Source organism: Rhododendron vialii, chromosome 11a (assembly GCF_030253575.1).
Source record: "Rhododendron vialii isolate Sample 1 chromosome 11a, ASM3025357v1".
In the NCBI taxonomy this organism is placed as follows: Eukaryota; Viridiplantae; Streptophyta; class Magnoliopsida; order Ericales; family Ericaceae; genus Rhododendron; species Rhododendron vialii.
Window position 1 is genome coordinate 26256521 of NC_080567.1, and position 6000 is coordinate 26262520.

A 6000-nucleotide genomic window follows, 5' to 3' on the forward strand; every position below is an offset into this window, starting at 1 on the left:
CAGCCGAGGTCGTGAAATCCCCTGATCAAGGCGCTCAAAGACAGTTCGTCGTTCGGTAACAGCGAGTTCGGCCGTTTGGGCTGGGCGAGACGGTCGACTTCGTTTGTGGGATCTCTTCGGTCGACTGGGCTCGGCATGATGTTCGTTTGCAGGGGTTACGGTCAACCCTCCGTCCCGCTCCTCTAGCCGTTGTTGCAGCATGATAATAACCGCTGCCTGACATTTTTGTTCGGCCAAGGCGATATCCAACTCGGTCGGTGGAAAAGAAAGTTGGCGGGCTACATGTGGAACCGCCCTAGCCGTTTGACGGGGCTCAAGGTTGATAGATCCGTAGCCTGCCAACCCAAGGGTAAAGTTCTCTGGGCCCGGAGGTGAGAGATGTTGAGCCATTTGTTCCGTGTAAACACGAAGAACAAACAGGATCTGAGATGAACACAGGCCCTCAACTGATTATGAACGCGAAGAACACAAAGAACACCCCGAAAGTTGTTTTCTGTTCTCCAGCAGAGTCGCCAATTGTGGGGGCGTGATTTCTTCGTTATCCTTCTGGTGTGGCCGCCTCCGAATGTGGGACCGTGAATGCTAACGCCGGTCTTGATGTACCTGCAGAACCGGAGAGGGCTGTTCCTCCGGGAAGAAGCTCCGATGAATAAGTCAGTAGGTGGAGAGAGGGAGAAGTTTAGTAAGAACAATATGTTGAAAAAGAGAGAAGTGCTGTTCAAGCCCAGATTAGGGGATCCCCTCTCTCAGTGGTAATGCTTCTCTATTTATAGGCAAAGAGATGGAGTGCTGAGCAAGTTGGTCATACTTTCCACGCGTCACGTTCTGCTCGGTTGGCGCCTTCTAGCAGGGCCATTTAATGAACACCACTTCCCTAGTCTTTCAGAGCCACATGGGTTGATGTCAGAAAGGTCACATCGTTCAGAGATGTCACTTTGAATGTCAGAGAAGACAGCTTACTTATCAGTAGATATTTATGGAAGGTTCCACAATCGTCTAAGCTCGGCGGGACCCACTTCCGCCATACGAATTATCCGAGCATAGGATATCCCGACCGAAGAAAACCCTAGCCAAACAAACGGAAGTTCGTATCTGTGCGCTTGATGAGACCCCGAGCGAACTCATGTGTCGTACGTTCGGATATAGTTTATAATTGTTCGGTGAAGTACTCGTGGTTCTGTCTATCCTTCGGTCCAGCCGATGTCCAGACTTATTTACAGGTGAACTGTGATAGCTTTGATGATGGGTCAAACAGCGTGTGAACCCTCATCACCCCTTTTGGACCATGTGAACCTTCGGATATTTCGGCCCTCTACACATTTCTCGTCCAATAGCACGCACAGTAGGAGGAAAAATCACTAGGCACAATTTAAGATTCTTTTAATTTGATTAACCGCGGCTTTAACGTATTAAATTTCAAAAACACCTACAATACAAAAATCAAGCATTAAACTCTGAGTAACGATATAAACGGACTTAGCAAGGGTAAATTAGGAGGCGCTAATGTGAATATTTATGCGCCTATCATGTAGATAATATAGCTCGACAAAACAAAACAAATTAAGCACAGTTCATTTTCAATCATAATAAAAATATTCATTTGATATAGAGCTTTGTGTAAAAAAAAATTCTTTATGTTTTTGTCATCGTTGAACTAAAATCTTAGATCCACTGGCCCGCCGCTAAAAGAACTAGTTATTACAGTCCTGAGGTCCGGATTCCCAGCCACCCGGTGGACTGTGGAGGTATTAGTGGCTTCGAAAATTCTAAAGTGAGAAGAAAAAATATACACATGGATAGTGCAAGTCTACTTTGAAACACCAATGTGGAATAGTTCAGGCCCGTCCTAAGGGAAAGATAGAAAACGCTTGCGTCTCGGGCCTTCAAGTTTTTATAATTTAAGGACGGTGATATACTAGGTATAAAAAATAAGTTTATTATGAATAGAAAAGATTGAATTTTTTTTTTTTTTAACAGCAAAGAAAACAGATTATTTTTGTTGAAACGGCAAAATTATTATTAGAACTTCCAACAAGAGTTGAGAAGAAACAAAAACACACATCAAATGACCAAAAAAGTCCCGAACCTAACAGATCCAAAACTATACCAATACTGACTGGACCGTATCCTTTCAAAGTCAACCTCCGGCCATCCAAACCAAAAACAAATGATATCCCATCAAGAGTAACATGATTATTATTATTGCTGCTAAAAATGTGAGAAGAATGATATTCAAGTGATATTTTGACGGCTCATACATCGGGAGTTTGGGTTTGGGTGTATGTGTTTAAAAGGTTCATTAAGCCTCTTCCTAATCAGCAATTGCCTAAGTGAGTTGGTAAGTGAAATTACCCTCTTGACCTTCATCAAAAAAACTAAGTCGTGCCTCCCCGTTGTGGTGGTGTCTGACCTCTGGTGCAATCCCCTTGGGCCCGTCTATCGCAGTGTTGCGATCCACGGTGAGGCTCTTGGGCCTGCGTTAGTTGGGCTGGCTCCCACATGGGGAGTTTGGGTTTGGGTTTGGGTGTGTGTGTTTAAAGGATTCACTGAGCCTCTCTCTTGTCAACAATTGCCTATGTGAGTTAATAAGTGAAATTACTCTCTTGACCTTCATAAAAAAAAAGTGATTCTTCGACATTCTTGTAAGGATCACTACATTCTGATAATTAATCTCCCAGCCTTATTATATAAATATTTTCCTTTTGCATATTAATTCACCATTTATTTTGTGGGCTTCTAAAGTATGTAAGAGCATCCGCAATGGGAATGATCAAAATCGATAACCAAAATGTGCCACATCAGCATTTGATTATTCATTTAGTTCATAATCAAACTTTACAAATTTGACCTCCACATTGGTTATTTTTGTATATCTATAACCCCCCCCCCCCCCCCCCCCCACAATACGCAATGCACCTATGTCCAATTGTAAACGAGTTCCAATCACGCACCCGACCATACCAAATTATTTGTCTCGAGAGACGATTCTAATGTGAGGTGTTTTTTAATTTTTTAGTTTTGAATTTGGTTATTGGGTTTGGTTATTGAGTTTTGGTTATTGGTAAAAGTTGTTAAGTTTGGTTATGGAATGAGTGGAATTTGATTATTTGCTAAAAGACTTGTAACTTTGTTTATTACAATGTGAGGTGTTTTTTTAGCATTATTGTTAAGTTTGCTTATCCATACCAATTTGCTTATTACAATGTGGATGCTCTAAGGGCTCCCAACTTTAAAGTTTGCCTAACGATCCAAATATTTCAAGGATGGCTCTAAGTAGTAATTGTTGTAAATGAGCTGAATCGAGTTGAGCTTTGGAATGTTCGGATTTATCTTTTAAGTTATTAGCGAATTCGAGCTCGAGTTCAAGCTCAATGGAAAATAGCTCAAGCCGAGCTTGCCTAAATCTACCAGGTCAATCCTTTTGGATTCTTCTACAATAATGCAATTACATGTGCTCATCGATCGATCTGTAATCAAGTCGATCAAGGTTTCAGGGTTCGCACATGACAGTACGTAGCTGGCATGTTTTCTAGGACGACGAAAATCCGTTCTGACTTCTGAGATTCCACCTATATATATATATATGGAAAGACAGAATTGCTATAACTGTTTAAGCATTGCCAACAAGTTTGGGATGACATGTGAAGAGTAACGCTAGGTATAAAGAAACAAAAGTGCTACACACATAACGGTTGTGTAAAATACAACATACAACCAATCTCTAGCCATCCGTTGCTGTAATAAATGGCCAGAATTCGCTCAAACTCTTCCCCATAAAAGTTAAATTTTTCCTTGGAAAAGTTTTTTTAAAATCTAGACCGTCCAAATACATCTGGACGGTCAGAATTACGCACACAACCAACACAACGGTTGTACAAGTAGCATTTTTGATAAAGAAAATTTATTCCGAAAAAAGCAATCAGTAGTTGAGATTCACTTTGATGATTGGAGTCCCACACATCAAATTGAAGCTCAATTAGCCACTAGTTGTTATTTTCGGTGTACTTTTGTGATAAGTTTTATTTGTCTCTAGCATTTTCGACATGTGAATCCAACTTCTCTGTTGGATGACTTTTTATTTTCTGTCCAAATGAGTGGCAATGGTCATGCCTTAGGGGTAGGCCTGTCAATGGACCGGATTCGATCCGAATCCGACAAATTCAAATCGGTCGATAAGACTCGAATCTGATAGTTGTAATATGAATCCGAATCTGAAAAATCCGATCCGATCTGAATTGAAAATCCGAACCCTATCCGAAAACTTTTTTACTTCAAAAATTTTAGCCTAAAAAAAAAATTAAAAAATAAAAATATGAGTTTAAAATAAAAATACAACTTCTTAAATTTTTTTTTCTCAAAATAAAAAATTTACACTTTTTAAAAAAAAATAAAGTTTGGATCGGGTTGATAATGGAATTAATCCGCTCCGCTCCGAATTCAATCCGATCCGTATTTGGATTTCCGGATTCAGATTATCGAATAGACGTTATTGGATCGAATTTTTCGGATTGAATTTGGTCTATTGACAGGCCTACTTGGGGGTATACCGTATACTCCTTTTGTTTAGAATATACTGATTAGTGCCAAAATATACATATTTTGGCCCTCCAAACTACATTTGTTAGTAATTTATTTTGGTTAATTGATTTTTATTTTGTTCTTTTGTTGTTTATAGATTGTTCGAGCCCGTTGTCCAAAACTTTGGATAAAAAGAAGATTTTAAAGAAGTTTGGGATTCAAATGCGAAATGATTCAAATTTGAATCATTCATTTGTTATTTCATGAAATTTAAAGGGCCTTTGTGTAATTTAGGTCTTCAATCCCTATATAAGGTACTTACCTATTGGTGACAAGGGCGGCCAGTCTTGGAAGAAAAAAAAAAAGAAAAAGAAAGCTGTGCACAGGGATTGATTCCCACAGAGAGAAACGAAGGATGAGGCTGCCGTTCTTTGTTTCAAGTATACCGTTCTTTGTTTCAAGTATTGTTTATTTTTCTTCCGAGTATTATTTCTTTCAAGTTTTTGATGTTTTATTTAATTATTCGCACTTCGGTAACTCGGTTTAATTTTTGTTCTTCATAAAAGTTTTTCGTTGGTTCTTGTTTAACTTAGATTTTCTGTTTATTTTTCATCTCGCGTAATAAAAGCATGTTTTTAATTAGGGTTTCTTTTGTTTCTTATTTAATGATTAGTAAGTAGTCATTTAGGTAGGGTCGCGGGGTAATTAGCACGCCGTGATCAGTTCGGGCACTGCTCCTATTTTCAAATGATGAAAAGAACGATTTTAGATTGAAAAATACTTTCCGTGGACAAACCCGGGCATTGTCGAAGCCCATGTGAACGGGGGACTGGGCGTCCAAAACCCATTCTTCGCTGCGCATGGGTATACGGCGATCCTAAGGTTTCGCATCTTGCGGGGTATCTTTTCAATCCAAAATTGAATGTTTTTAAGAACACCAAATGGAGCAGGTTGATTTGGACTGGTTACGAGTGCTACGAACCCTACGACCAAACCTTCTTTTAATTATCTGAAAAGTTCAATTATTTCGTAAGTTTAGTTAATCTCAATCAAAACGACAAAGGGTGGCTACCTAAGAGCCCATTTAAATTATAACAACCCGAGTTTTTAGTCAGCACACATCACCGTCTTTGTGGATTCGACTCCGAACTTACCGGATATTATGCTACATCGGTCTCAGCGCCCTACGCTTGGGGCAACCCATTATTTTAGGACTAAGAATCGGTCAAGCATTTTTTGCGCCGTTGCCGGGGACGGTAACGTGTGTTAAGAATTCAGGTAGTTTTTTTTTATTTGTTTTCTTTTATTTATTTTTTTTGGTTTAATTGTTGAAAAGCAAAAAAAAATGGCCCATTTTGCAAGGTGGTATGGAGGTTATGCAAGACAATTTGATTGTCCAATGTCACTTCCTATATTTTATGGTTTGGGTTCAGAAAATCCTTTTTCCCATGTTCATAACCTTGAGGAAGCTTTTGGTAGCGA